The sequence below is a fragment of the Chiloscyllium plagiosum genome, unplaced genomic scaffold (genome assembly GCF_037043375.1).
Source record: "Chiloscyllium plagiosum isolate Xiang-an unplaced genomic scaffold, Cpla_swu_hap1 HiC_scaffold_31, whole genome shotgun sequence".
NCBI lineage: Eukaryota > Metazoa > Chordata > Chondrichthyes > Orectolobiformes > Hemiscylliidae > Chiloscyllium > Chiloscyllium plagiosum.
In genome coordinates this window covers 3,728,178-3,743,941 of record NW_028270169.1, presented here as the reverse complement: position 1 = coordinate 3,743,941, position 15,764 = coordinate 3,728,178, and the positions used below count along the sequence as shown (strand labels likewise).

At 41.2% G+C, this 15,764-nt stretch overlaps 1 pseudogene; it reads right to left on the bottom strand.

Annotated features, from left to right (window-relative positions):
• Positions 1-11,982: 11,982 nt before the first annotated feature.
• Positions 11,983-15,018, bottom strand: LOC122563815 (RNA-binding protein 45 pseudogene; annotated as a pseudogene).
• Between the last annotated feature and the right edge of the window lie 746 nt (positions 15,019-15,764).

Genomic DNA, 15,764 nt, shown 5'->3' with positions numbered 1-15,764 from the left:
TGTTGTCTGACCCAGCAGTGAATCCGCGCAGCTGACTGTTCTGCTGTTTGATTTCCAGTATCTCTGGACATCGGAGTTGACTTAAAAAAATGAACAGAGAAATTCACAGCTGACCTTGGAAAAACCTGTATGGGAGAGTTCGCAGCAGGGGAGCAGCTAAGTGGCTTTTTAAAATGTAACCTTACTCGTTATTTTGTAAATCTATAATAGTGGGTTTTTATTTATAGGTTTTCTTGAGAGTTGTCTCTTGATTAAACTTTAAAAATATAAAACATAGATACTAGGTTATCCTGGAGCAGTGTTTTTTAAAGCAGTAAGACCTGTGCTGTTTTGATTTAGAATTAGAATTCCTACAGTGTGGAAACAGGCCCTTCAGCCCAACAAGTCCACACCACCCCTTCGAAGAGTATCCCACCCAGAACCATTATCCTGCGTTTCCCCTGACTAATGCACCTAACTTATACATCCCTGAAAACTATGGACAATTTAGCATGGCCACTTCACTGAACCGGCACATTTTTGGATTTTCTGTGTCTGCAGATTGTTAAGGTGTAAAGATGGCCTTTTGTAGAGTGATGTGCTCTTCCTGTCAGATGTGGAAGATTAGGGAGAGCTTGCATGTTACTTATGATTATGTTGGCGGGAAGTTTGGTTGTGAATTCTGTTGGAGTGCATGGATCAGTTTGATTGGCAGTTACAGACAATAAGAAATTTCCATGAGCTGGGAGTGTGATGGATGGCAATTGTAGGAAGGGAGGTAAAGTGAAGATGCAGTCAGGTAGATGGGTTGCCTCCAGGAAAGGTAGTAGAGGGAGGCAGGTTGCGCAAGAATCTCCTATGGCTACCCTCATCTCAAACATATGCTGTTTTGGAAAACGTTGGGGATGAATATACTCAAAGGAGAGAGGGAGCAGCAAGAGGTTGCTGTACACACTGGAACTAACAACATGGGAAAAGAAAAGGATAAGATTCTGAGGAAAGAATATAAGAAGTTCAGCAGGAATTTAAAAAAGAGGTCCTCGAGGGTAGTAATATCTGGATTATTCCTGATGCCACAGGTCAGTGAAGGTAGGAATAGGAATATAGAACAGATGAAGGCATGGTTGAGGAGCTGGTGCAGGGGAGAAGGATTCACATTTCAGGATCACTGGAATCTCTTCAGGGAGTAACCTATATAAGGACAAATGTAGTGGTGAAGAGATTTGCTGGAGTTGCTCAGGAGAATTTAAATTGGTAAGGGGGAGGAACCAGGAAATCAGTCTGAGACTGATACATTTAGGAAAAAGAGTAAGTCAAACAGTCAGGGTTGGTGGGAACAAAGCAAAGATAGAATAGGACTGTAAGTTAAATTAAACTGCATTTATTTCATTGCGTTATAGTGACAGAGATGTATAGCATAGAAACAGACACTTTGGTCAAACCTGTACATGCCAACCAGATATCCTTAATTAATCTAGTCCCATTTGCCAGCACCTGGCCCATATCCCTCTAAACCCTTCCTATTCATATACCCATCCAGATGCCTTTTAAATGTTGAAATTGTATCTGCCTCAACCACTTCCTCTGGTAGCTCATTCCATACACGCACCACCCTCTGTGTGAAAAAGTTGTCCCTTTTTAGGTCCCTGTTAAATCTTTCCTCTCTCACCCTAAATCTATGCCCTTTAATTATGGACTGCCCTATCCTAGGAAAAAGACTTTGCCTATTTACCCTATCCATGCCCCTCATAATTTTGTAAACTTTTATAAGATCACCCCTCACCCTCTGACGCTCCAGGGAAAACAGCAGAACCTTAATCAGCCTCTCCCTACAACTCAAATCCTCCAACCCTGGCTACATTCTTGAAAATCTTTTCTGAACTCTTTCAAGTTTCAAAATATCTTCCGATAGGAGGGAGACCAGAATTGCACCCAATATTCCAAAAGTGGCCTAACCAATTTCCCTGTACATGATCTCCCAACTCCTATCTCAATACTGTGACCAATAAAGGAAAGCATACCAAATGCCTTCTTCACTTTCATTGAGGGCTTAAATGGAGAGGAATTTGTTAACTATGCACAAGAAATTTCCCTGATTCAGTATGTGGATGTACCTACTAGAAAAGGTGCAAAACATGACATACTCTTGGGAAATAAGGCAGGGTAGGTGACTGAGGTGCCAGTAGGGGAGCACTTCAGGCCAATGACCATAATTCTGGTAGTTTTAAAATGCTGATGGAAAAGAATAGACCTATCTAAAAGTTAAAGTTTTAAATTGGAAGAAGACCAACTTTGACAGTATTAGGCAAGAACTTTCAAAAGTTGATTGGGGCGGATGTGTGCAGGTAAAGGGACAGCTGGAAAATGGGAAGTCTTCAAAAATGAGATAAGATCAGGTTGTAAGTTTGCTCGCTGAGCTGGTAGACTTGTTCTTAGATGTTTCGTCACCATGCTAGGTAACATCATCAGTGAGCCTCTAGTGAAGCATTGACGTTCTGATGCACTTGCTACTTATGTGTATCAGTTTGTTGGGGTGGCTGATATCATTTCCAGTAAATGTGCGGTGCTGCATTTTAGAAAGGCAAATCAGAGGAGGATGTATACAGGATGGTAAGGTCCTAGGGAGTGTTACTGGACAAAGAGACCTTGGAGTGTAGGCTCATAGTTCCTTCAAAGAGGAGTCGCAGGTAGATAGGATAGTGAAGAAGACATTTGGTATGCTTTCCTTTATTGGTCAGAGTATTGAGTATAGAAATTGGGAGGTCATGTTGTGGCTGTACAGCACATTGGTTAGGCCACTGTTGGCAGTACTACAAGCAATTCTGGGCTCCCTGCTTTGGAAAGGATGTTGTGAAATTTGAAAGGGTTTAGAAAAGATTTACAAGGATGTTGCCAGGGTTGGAGGATTTGAGCTATAGGGAGAGGCTGAATAGGCTGGGACTATTTTCCCTGGTGCATCAGAGGCTGAGGCGTGATCTTATAGAGATTTATAAAGGGGCATGGATAGGGTAAATGGATAAGGTCTTTTCTACAGGGTGGGGGAGTCCAAACTAGAAGGCATAAGTTTAAGGTGAGAGGGGAAAGATTTAAAAGGGAACTAAGGAACAATGCTTTCATGCAGAGGGTGGCACATGTATAGAATGAGGTGGATACTGGTACAATTACAGCATTTCAAAGGCATCTGGATGGGTGTATGAATAGAAATGGTTTAGCAGGATATGGGCCAAGTGCTGGCAAATGGAACTGGATTAATTTAGGATGCCTGGTCGGCATGGATGAATTGGACCGAAGAGTCTGCTTCCACGCTGTACATCTCTATGACTCTCTGATTTTTAAAAGCAAATAACCTGATACTCATTGTAAGAGCTGATTGTTTTGCTATGAAGATGTGGGTGTACTGTATCTTTAAGAGAGTTCAAGGCCAGCAGAATTAGGGAGAGTAGAGAGCACTGGTAAGAATTTAACACAGGATAAAAAAGAAGCCCAAGAAAGTGGACAGGAGGTGAAAGGCCTCAGGTGTTTTCATGGTAATGGATTGGGACACAGAAAATTACAGTGCCGGTGGTTTCAGAAGGGCACTGGGAAAAGGTGTTTTCACTGCCAGAAGGCAGGACACGTAAAGTCACAGTGCTGGTTGTTAAAGAAAGGCATTATGGGAAATGATGTGGTTAAGAAAAAGCTAAACCAGTGGCATTAGTGAAGGTAGTAAAGGACATCCCCAAGAAGAGCTGAGGAGCTGCAGGAGAGTGCACAGCCTAGGCAGGTGATAGAAACGGAATTAGTACCTGATTTCTACAAAGAATTCACATCTGTGGATAAAGTTTACTCAGAAAGAACAGTGGAGGAAGGACAAGAAATTATAGTTTTGAGAGATACAGGATCTAACCAGTCACTGATAGTAAGGGATGAGCGAAAATGATCTGTTACCCAAGAGTGTAGTAATTTGTGGGATAGATTGACAGAAATTTAGCATTCCCCTGTGTAAGATCAGGTTGGAGTACCAACTCAAGACTGGGGAAGTTACAGTGGGAGTGATTGACAGAGTGTCAGTTCCAGGAATTCAGTTTGTTCTGGGGAATGATTTGGCAGGATCCAAGGTGGGACTGACACCCCTTGTTGTGGAGAAGCCCAAGGAAGACCAAGAAACTGAGAAGTTAAAATAGAAATATCCTGGTATTTTCCCAGATTATGTAGTAACCAGATTTCCCTATCATAAGTCACTGCACGAAGCAAGAGCTAAAGAGAGAGATGAAGGAGTTGAGGTTCAGTTAGCGAATGCCCTGTTTGATGTACTGGTGCAGGAAAAACCTGAAAAGGCAGAGGGTCAGACAGAAGTGTTTAGTCCTGAAAGACGAATAGATTTACAACAACAAGACAAAACGTTAAAAAATATTTATGTGGATGCATATTCCAAAAAGAAGGCAGAGAATATTCCGGAGAGTTATTATCTGAAGGATAGAATCCTAAGGTGAAAATGGAGACCACGGCAGGTTAGTGCAGAGGAGAATGGGCCGAAGTGCATCAGATTATGTTGCCGGTAGCATACGGACAGGAGGTGTTACAGGTAGCACATGAACTACCTGTAGGAGGTCACTTAGGGATATGAAAGACTCAGGCTAAGGTACAAACATATTTTTATTGGCCTGGAATGCACCAGGATGTGGTTATCTTTTGCCATAATGTGTCATAAATGCCAAATGGTAGGCAAGGCTACAGGCGGCAATAAAACCAGCACCTCTGTGCCAATGCCCTCATTTGAAGAACCTTTCACACGGTTTATGATTGGTTGCATAGGTCCCCTCCCAAGAACTAAAAGTGGGAACCAGTACTTGTGAACCATAATGGATCTGTCTACCAGATTTTCAGAAGCAATTTCATTACAGAGTATCAAGGCAGAAAAGATGGCAGAGGAGTTAGTAGCTTTCTTCATGTGGTATGGGCTGCCCAGCAAGTTTCAGTTGGACCAAGGGTCAAATTTTACTGTTAGGCTATTTAAGGAGGTTATGGATAGCTTAGGTATACAGCACTTTAAATCCAGTGTGTATCATCCTGAATCCCAGGGAGCTTTAGAAAGGTGGCATCAGACCTTGAAGACCATGTTGATAGCATACTGTCAGGGTTACCTCAATAATTGGGATAAAGGTATCCCGTTATATTTGTTTTCCATTAGAGATGCCCCAAATGAATCTACTCAGTTCACTCCCTTCGAGTTACTATTCGGTCATGAAGTGAGAGGCCTTTTGTAATTAATTAAAGAAAGATTGACAGGACCTAAGTCGAAGATCTCACACTTAGGTTATGTATCTGAGGTGAGACTAAATTGAGTAGATGAGTTAGCTAAACAGCATCTAAAGAGAGCACAGTGTAGAATGAATTAGGTTGCAGATAAACGCTCCGAGACTCGGATGTTTTCCCAAGGGGATGATGTATTAGTACTGTTACCAGAAATAGGAAATCCCTTCAAAGCAGGTTTAGTAGTCCCTAACAAATTGAGAAAACGTTGAGTCAGGTGAACTATCTAGTAAAAATGCCAGATAGAAAAAAAATGTCTTGGGTATGTCAACATGTTGAAACCATATTATACTAGAGAGAAAGAACTGGAGAAACAGATGTTAGTTACTGCTCCGCAGAATGAGGAATCAAATCCAGATGATGTGGATTTTGATGTGCCTCAAAATAGATTAAAAAATAAAGAAGTCCTTGAGGAATGGGATAGGTTAGTAAGCTATCTGTCTCAGGAGCATAGAACGCAGTTGAAAGATTTGTTACTGCAGTATAAGGACATATGTAAGGATCAGATGGGGAGGACTAATGCTATTGTACATGAAGTGGATGTAGAGAATACTGCTCCAATGAATCAACATTTCCTTCGGCTTAATCCTTTCAAAGCCAGGCAGGTCCCGATGGAGGTGGAGGTCATGCTAGACAACGACAACGCGAACCAAGCCAGACCGAGTGGAGTTCGCCAATCATCTTAGTTCTCAAACCGGACTGGACTCAGTGATTCTGCGTAGATTATCGGAAGGTCAACACTGTTACAAAATTGTACCTATATCCAATTCCTAGATTGGAGGACTGTATGGAGAAAGTTGGACAAGCCAGTTACATCACCAAGTTGGACTTAATGCGTGGTTACTGGCAGTTACCTTTATCAGAGACTGCGAAAAAAATTTCTGTGTTTGTAATCCCAAATGGGCTATCTCAGTTTAAAATGATGCTCTTTGGAATGAAGAATGCACCCACCACATTCCAAAGACTCATGAACAGAGTTGTGGCTGGGTTAACAAACTGTGCAGTCTATCTGGATGATGTAGTGATCTTTAGTAATTCCTGGAAAGATCACATGGTACAGTTGACAGAGCTCTTTGAATGACAAGAGAAGCAAAACTTGTGATAAGCTTAAATAAAGCTGAATTTGCAAAAGCAGAGGTGACGTTCATGGGACATAATATCGGTCATGGAAGGTTGACCCCATGGAATGCAAAGACGAAGGCCATTGAGGAATTTCCAAGACCAACCTCGAAGAAAGAGGTGCTTCGATTCTTAGGATTCAGCGGATTCTATTGGACGTTTGTTCCAAACTTCAGCAGCTTAATGGCACCGTTAACTGATTTGCTGAAGAAGAACACAAAGTTGCAGTGGACAGAACCGTGGCAGGAGGCATTTGACCATTTGAAAGCCATATTAACCACCAAACCAGTTTTAGCTACACCAAACTTTTCAAAACCTTTTAAAGTCGCCATTGATGCTAGTGACATAGGAGTTGGAACTGTACTCCTACAGGATGATGAGGATGGGATTGAACTGCCAGTTGGTTACTTTTCAAAGAAGATCAACATCCCCCAGAGGAAATACTCCACAATCAAAAAAGAACGATTGAGTTTGGTACTGGCCTGACAACATTTTAATCCGTGTGTCATGAACAATGGGTTGGAGATGGTTATGTACATGGATCACAATCTGCTTACATTCTTAGAACACTTTAAAGACAAGAATATTAGACTATTTCATTGGAGTCTTATGTTACAGACTTTTAATTTAAAAATCGTACATGTTGAGAGTTTTAAGAATGTGATTACAGATGCATTATCGCGGATGTAACTGTTAAAGTTTAGATGAGATTTGTATTTATTTAATGTAATACACATATATACATTATACGGGAAGAAGGTGAACTTATATTAAAGTTATTGGTATGTTAGGGTAATGTGTTCAAAGAACAGGAAAAAAAATGAAGCCATCTTTTCATTATGATGGTTCATTTTTTCTATGGGGGGGAGGTGCCATGAAGATGTGGGTGTACAGTACCTTTAAGAGAGTTAAAAGCTAGCAGAACCACCTGACACAACACCAAGTATTCTGAATAAGGTAACAATGTAACACTTGATCGAAAGCTAGATTAGTTGGTTGCCTGGAAATGACAAAACGGATTCTAATTCGGCCAAACAATTTAAATTATACCCCGAAAACATACTAAACTCCAATCGAGTTTGAATTTAGTATGTTGACAATCTTAAAAGCCAATGACACAATCTGATGCTTTTGGGGTATGCGACCAGGGAAATTTGAACAGTTGGGAGAAGAACTGCCAAGCCAACAACATCTGCAGACTGCCCTGAGAATAGCTCTCTTAAAGGTCCCTTTTTCGATCAGTAACCTATGAAGCCTAATCCCGAAGAAGAAGATACATGAAGATCCAGCTGGCTGGTTTTGAAAACTTGAATTTTTGGTAAATCTTAATCGGGGTTTTATCGGTAGTATTGTAGAAGGGGATGGTAGAAGATAGGTTAGAGGAAGGAATTGTAAATAGTTGTTAGTTAATTATTCTCTGTTTCACTTTAAGAAATAAAGGTGTACTTTTACTTTAACTAGTTCTTGGCCTCTCGAATCTTCACAGATTACTGCGCGGGATAAATCTTTTCTGTGTTGCTGGTTTAAATTAAGCAAGAGGGTTTACCCCAAGTTGTAACAATTCACACTGGAGGAAGTCTAGTTTATAGACAAGCTGGAATCAAGGGATGCACACAAATTGAGCTTTCACTGACAACAAATGGTTGAGCTGTCTATGGACTAACACAAATGCAGAGTACTGGACTAATGGTAAGATTCTTGGTAAGTGTAGATGAGCAGAGAGATCTCAGTGTCCAGGTAGATAGATCCTTGAAAGTTGCCACCCCGATTGATAGGGTTGTTAAGAAGGCATATGATGCATTAGCTTTTATTGGTAGAGGGATTGAGTTTTGGAACCATGAGATCATGCTGCAGATGTACAAAACCCTGGTGCGGCCACATTTGGAGTATGACATACAGTTCTGGTCACCGCATTATAGGAAGGATGTGGAAACTTTGGAAAGAGTTCAGAGGAGATTTACTAGGATGTTACCTGGTATGGAAGGAAGGTCTCACGAGGAAAGGCTGAGGGTCTTGAGGCTGGTTTCGTTAGAGAGAAGAAGGTTGAGAGGCAACTTAATTGAGACATATAAGATAATCAAATGGTTAGATAAGTTGGACAGTGAGAGCGTTTTTCCTCGGATGGCGATGGCTAGCATGAAGGACATAGCTTTAAATTGAGGGGTGATAGATATAGGACAGATGTCAGAGGTAGTTTCTTTACTCAGAGAGTAGTAGGGGTGTGGAACACACTGCTGGGGGATGTGGAGGAGAAAGTGAGAAACTATTGGACATCTGGAAGGGAAGGGAAGGGACTCAATCTCTGCACAAAAAGCATCTCAACCTTGAACTCAGTTTCAAAGAAGAGTCATTCTGGACGTGAGATGTTAATTCTGTTTCTCTCTCCACAGATGCTGACAGAGCTGCTGAGTTTCTCCAGCTCTCTCTTTGTTTAAATTGAGCGGTGATAGACATAGGTCAGACGTCAGAGGTAGTTTCTTTACTCAGAGAGTAGTAAGGGTTTGGAATGCACTGCCTATAACAGTAGTAGACTCACCAACTTTAAGGGCATTTAAATGGTCATAGGTTAGATGGACTTCAGATTGGTTCCACAGGTTGGCGCAACATTGAGGCCGAAGGGCCTGTACTGCGCTGCAATGTTTTATGTTCTATGACTAGTTATTGGTGTCAAAGGCCTTTGCCTACCAACAACTCTGTGATTGGTTCTCAGGTTGTCAAATGGATGGGGAATGTGGAGGAGAAAGTAAGAAACTATTGGACATCTGGAAGGGAAGGGGCTGTTTCTGCTCTGCACTAAAAAGCATCTCAAGCTTGAATTCAGGTTCAAAGAAAAATTGTTCTGGACTTGAGATGTTAACTCTATTTCTCTCTCCACAGATGCTGACAGACGTGCCGAGTTTCTCCAGCACTCTCTTTTTAGGGGCCTGACAGGCTGTTTCCCCTTGTGGGACTATCTAGAACCAGGGTGCACAATCATGAAATAAAGGGTTGCCCAGTTAGGTCAGGTATAAGGAGGAAATTCTTCTGTTTAGAATGTAAAGAACTTATGGAATTCTTTATTGGGTGGGGTGGGGTGGGGTGGGGGGGAGCAGTAGACTTATATAATTAAGTATATTCATGGCTAGGAGAGACAGATTTCTAATAATTAAGGGAATGAAGGGATATGGGAGAAGGCAGGAAAATTAAGTTGAGAATTATCAAATCAAATGAACATACGAACTTGGAGCAGTAGGTAATTCAGCCCCTTGAGCCTGCTTTGCCGTTTGATATAGTCATGGCTGATATCACCCCAGTCGCAACTTGACTTTCCTGCCTATTCTCCATAACACTTCAACCCATTACTAACTAAAAATCTGTCTATATCCTCCTTAAATTTACTCAATATCCCAGCATCCATAGCAATGTGGGGTAGTGATGTACACAGATTCACAACCCATTGAGAGAAGTAACTTTTCCTATCTCTATTTTAAATCTGCCACCCCTTATCCTAAAACTATGAGCTCCCTTGAAGAAACATCTGCCCTAATCACCTTTAGCATCTTATGTACTTCAAGTAGATCTCCTCTCATTCTTCTAAACTCCAGAGTTTGGGGCCTAAACTGCTCAATCTCTGAACCACCTCTCACACAACTACATTCCTCAAGTCAGGGGGACCAAAATGGTGTGGTCTCACTAATGCTTTGTCCAGCTGAAGCATACTTCCCAATTTTTATATTCTATTCCTTTAACAATAAATACCAAAATTCCATTTGCCTTCCTTATTACCTACTGTAGCTGTTTACAGAGTTTACAGCAATTCATGCATAAGGTCACCCACATCCTTCTACATTAAAGCACTCTGAACTTTCTCTTTTAGATAATAAATTGCCTTACTATTCTATTCCTCTGACCAAAATAGAAAACCTCATGTTATTAAATCAACTATCTCATTTAATAGTGCAGCAAAATCGATGGGTCAAATGGCTTACTTTTACACCTATGCCTTACATGAACCCTTCTTGCACCTTCGCAATAATAGATGTCATAATGATAGGCGTGCGGCTGTATGACTGATTTGTCCCCATCATTTGAAAATAAGAATGATGAACAGCTTCCAGCTTAAGAGAACTATTCATGACCTTATTGAACTTTTGAAAATAAGGGGGAACTCATCGAGCACCTGTCCCATCTCATTAATCATGCTTGGGCAGATATTAATTATCTTACCTGAAGCCTTATCATTTTTAAGCACAATGTTATTTATATCTATTTTGAAATGATATACAATACCAAAACCCAAACAAAAAATCTGGAACACTGATGCAAGATAGTTATTCAGCAGCTATATCATATTGGGAAGTCAGTTCTACCGTATGTTTATGTGTTTGGCCCTGTGCTATTCTTAATTGTCTTCTACCATTATCTGAAAAATATTTTGCACTTATTACCACAATTACACACCAACCTCTTACCCAGAAATTCCTTTGCTAATGTTACAGCTGTTTTTACCTTCATGTATGTGACATTTATCTATGTTCCCTTGTGAATTAAATATATTTAGATTCAATTAATTTTGTCTGTGATTCTAAAATAGTTCTGTTTTTCCACGTGTCCTTTTAATCATTGGGATCTTTGAAAATAATTTAAAATATAACTCATTTGTACTTCATACTTGATTTCCTGCATCAGAAGGCAGTCCGGTTAACTTTTGCCAGATAATGGGGCCACTTTTTGTCTTTATTCTTGCAAGGGGATTGCATTTATTGCCTGTTTCTTAATTGTCCTTGAATTGATTGCTCATTCAGCCATTTCAGAGGGCAGTTAAGAGTCAACTTAGTCAACAAGAGTTACTGTGGATCTGGAGCTATAAGTAGGCTAGCCTGGGTAAGGAAGGCAGATTTCATTCCCTAAAGGACATCAGTGAACCAAGATGGGTTTTTACAACAATCAACAATGGTTATACCAACATCACTGGACTAGATTCTCATTTCAGATTTCTATAGAATACACATTTTACCATGTGACCTTGTAGAATTTGAATCATTGTTCCCAGAACATTAGCTTGGGGCTCTAAATTAACAAGTCAAATTACCAACAAACAATTACCACAGCCTCCCTTAAGTCCTCTAAAATCCAAGACCAGCATGAGGTTGGCTGCAGCCTTAGCTGGCCAATAAGATGAAACCTAACTATAGTTTGTTGCCCTGTGTACTTCATGGTACAACTCAATTATGGTTTACACATTGAAATTTGAGCTTAATTTACTTTGTACCTTAGTCGCAATAAAGTCATTCAACAGGTATATAAAACCAGAATATTTCACAAGCAATTTTTATTTTGTTCCATACAAATTATGTAAGACTTCACAATGAAGGCTGGTAATGCAAGGATTACCTGGATTTAAGCATGTTTCTACAAACTATATACTTTGAAATGTCATATCTTAAACACTCTAAACCAAATTCAGTTAAAATCTTCATTTGCTGTCCATTTCAACACAAGTAAACTGTTCAGTTGCTAGAAACAGTCACAATAAATTTAATGGGTACCCCTAAGTTTGTCGGATAGGCAGCTGATATATCTCCTCTTTCTGCAAAACTTTTCTGGAAGTTATTAGTGTGTTTTTTGGCGTTTGACTGACTCTTCTCTTGGAGATGTAGGTACAGTGAAGTCAACCTGCAACTGAGATATTGGAGTATAAGTGCCTCCTCTGAAATCAGTTGAAGGGGGGTCTATCTGATGTCCAATAGGACTGTTCCAAGCTATTGACAACATTTGAGCTGCCACAAGTTGCAAGGCCATCATTCCAACTGGGCTTGATCGCCTGTCCCTAAGGGCATCTTCAATGTAATTGAGTCTCAGCTGGTTACCAGGTGGGTACTCAAATCCATTTAGCTTTTCTTTGGCATGTACTGCTGATGCCACATTGTTGTACTGAACAACAGCATAACCCAAGTTCGGATCATTCTGAATTTCACAATATTCCAATCCTGGGATAACATCAAAGAGGCTATAAATTTGCTCATAAGTAAGCATACATTTCGTAAATACTGAAAGGCATGTAGTAATAATTTCTCCACCTACCATTTCACAAGTTCCCATTTTGCCAACTCTTCTCAATTCTCCAGCTTTTATTTCACCAGCTCTCATCATCTCACCAGTTTGTATCATTTCGCAATTCATCTTACCCATCATGTCACCGACTCCTCTCATTTCACCAACTCTTCTCGCTTCACTCACTCCTCTCATCTCACCACCACCTTGCAACTCTACACTTCTTTGCATCTCAATGACTGCTTTCAACTCACCACCTCCCCTCATCTCACTGACTGCTCTCATCTCACCACCTATCCTCATTTCATCAATGCTTCTATGCTTACTGATCTCCCTCATCTCACCACATCCCCTCATTTCACTAATGCTTCTCATCTCATTGATCCTTCTCATCTCACTGCTTACTCTTGTCTCCCCAATGCTCCTCATCACACTGACTTCATTTATTTCTCCGACTCCCCTCACCTCACTGACTCCTCTCATTTCACTGAACCTCCTTTTCCCATCTTGCACTTCACTGGCTCCTCTCATTTCGCCAGCTCTTGCTCCAACTCTGACTTCATAGATGTCTCTCATTTCACCAATTCTTCTTATGTCACCTGTCCTCTTCCCAATTCCCATTTCACTGACTGCTCTCACCTCACCAACTCCTTGCATTACATCACCTCCCCTCATCTCACTGACTCCCCTCCCCTCACCACTTCCCCTCATCGTACCAACTCTCCTCATCTCACCACATCCCCTAATCTCATCAACCCCTCTCATCTCACCACCTACCTTCATTGCACCAATTCCCCTCATCTCACCAATCCCTCTCATTTCACCAACACCTCTCATCTCACCACCTCCAATCATTGCACTGACTCCCCTCATTTCACTGATCCCGTTCATCTCACCACCTCCTTTCATCTCACTGACCCCACTCATCTCACCACCTCCCCTTATCTCACTGACCCCTCTCATCTCACCATCCCCCCTCATCTCACCACCCCCTTTCATCTCACTGACGTCTTTCACCTCACCCACTTCCCTCATCTCACCGTTGCTCCACATATTACCATCTCCTCTCATCTCACTGATGTCTTTTACCTCAGTAATTCCCCTCACCTCACTGAATCCCCTCATCTCACCACTTCCCCTCACTTCACTGACACCCCACATCTCACCAACACCCCACATCTCACCACTTCCTCTCATTTCACTGTCTCCTCTCACCTCACCGACTCCTCCCATCTCACCGATGCCCCACACCTCACCACCACCTCTCATATCACCAACTCCCCTTACTTTTCCAATTCCCCTTAACTCAGTGACTGCTCTCATTTCCCCAGTTCCTCTTATTTCACCAACCCTTCCTTTCCCACCTTGCATTTCACCAACTCCTCTCATTGCACGACCTTCTCCCACCTCACTGACTCCCCTCACCTCACAAACTGCTCCCATCTCACTGACTCCACTTACTTCTCTGATTCCCCTCACCTCACTGACTCCTCTTATTTCACCAACCCTTCCTTTCCCATCTCGCACTTCATTGACTCCTCTCATCTCACCTCCTCTTTCTCCAACTTCATAGACTTCTCTTATTTCACCAAATCCTCTTATTTCACCTGTCCTTTTCCCATCTCTAATTTCATAAATTCCTCTAATTTCATCAACTCTTTCACCACCTCTCATTTCATTGGCTGTTCTTATTTCACTCTTTCCTATCTTACCAGATCCTCTCATTTCATCAGTCCTTCTTTCTCCCCCTCTCATTTCACCATCTCTTTCTCCACTGACTCCTCCTCTCATTTCATCAAGTCCTCTTTTTCCTTCACCTTTTAGTGCACCAACTCCTCTCATCTCACCAAATCTTCTCAATCCACCAGCTCCTCTTGTTTTTGTTGCAGTTTCATTACCAATTATTTCACTTGTTTCAAAGTTGCTACGTTCATGAAAAGGTGACATATTTTGATCTCTTAGAGGACGAAATGCTCGTCTATGTGATGAATATTCTTTGGCCCCTCTCACACAAATATTCTCAGAGTATGTAGATTTTTTTTTTGGTTCTGCAAGTATTGCCTTAAAAGATGGGTCACAGTTTTCAATGGCCTGAGCAGCCTGAGATGGTTTCAGAAATCTTACATAGCCAAAGCCTTTGCTCTCCCCTGTTTTCTTGTTCTTGATAATATTACAGTATTCAATATCTCCAAAAGCCTTAAACTTTTCTCTCAGATCATCTTCAGCATAGGATTTTGGAACCACAACAAAAATCCTAGTCAGCTCTTCATCTTCAACATCATGGTGGCTCTTAGATCCTCTGGACTGTGCAATGAACACCTTGATGGGTTTGGTGTCCCCAGTGAGAGTTTTGCCGTGCATGTCCTCCATCGCTTTACAGGCTTGCCATGATTTTCCGAACTTTACATAGGCAATACCCTTATGATTTTTGGACTGTTTGTCCCGCACTACCCAAATATCCTGGATATCGCCAAACAAGGAAAACTTTTCTCTGATTGCCTCCTCAGATATTGATTTGCTGATGACCAGAAAGAGTCGACTATTGGGTGGATGATCGACGTTCAGCATAGGACCTGAGCTACTACCATCCTCCATCATTACAAATGTCAAGCAAACTGTTGAGATGCCCCTGTGTTTTTCATTACCCCACACACTTCATCATATTCAATTCTATTTGCCATAGTTTTCTGTTTGTGTCTTTTTGTATCTTTCTGATCCAACTACACAACTTACTGTGCTTCTTAATTTTGGTCTCTTTGGAAAACTTTGACATAAAACACTTCTGTTTTGTTGGTGAGGTTGTTGTATTCTGCTATTACAGACGTTCTTCACTCCAGGAAGTCTTAGAAACTCACGTCTTAAGTACCTGTCAAAGGAACAAGTCTAAAAATTTTAAGCACAAAAGAGGCAACTGAATAGGTTAATACTTTTATTATCAATTAATTGTTTCATGCTGAAGCTTAGAAAAAAACTAATTGGAACAAATGCATTTTCAAGATGTATTTTGAATAATTTCTTTGTTCCTCCTCTTTTTCTAGGCTGTGTCATTGGTAACTACAAGCAAAGTTCGGGTTCCCACAGTTTTAAATGATTTCATAATTTAGCTCACTGTTGACAACAGGATGCCTGATCAGGGGGCTATCATCAGCAGCAGCTGGTACTGAAAAAGCTGCAACCTTTAAGGGAGAGCTGCACTGTGGCTGAGGCAAATACTGGCAATCCAGTGAGAGCTTAACCTGACCTTGAAGAATGCCACAATATAGGGGGGAGCTGGCTCTTAGGAATTTACTTGCAGCACTGAAAATCTTGATGAAGGTGCATGGTAGGAAGAATGTCCACAG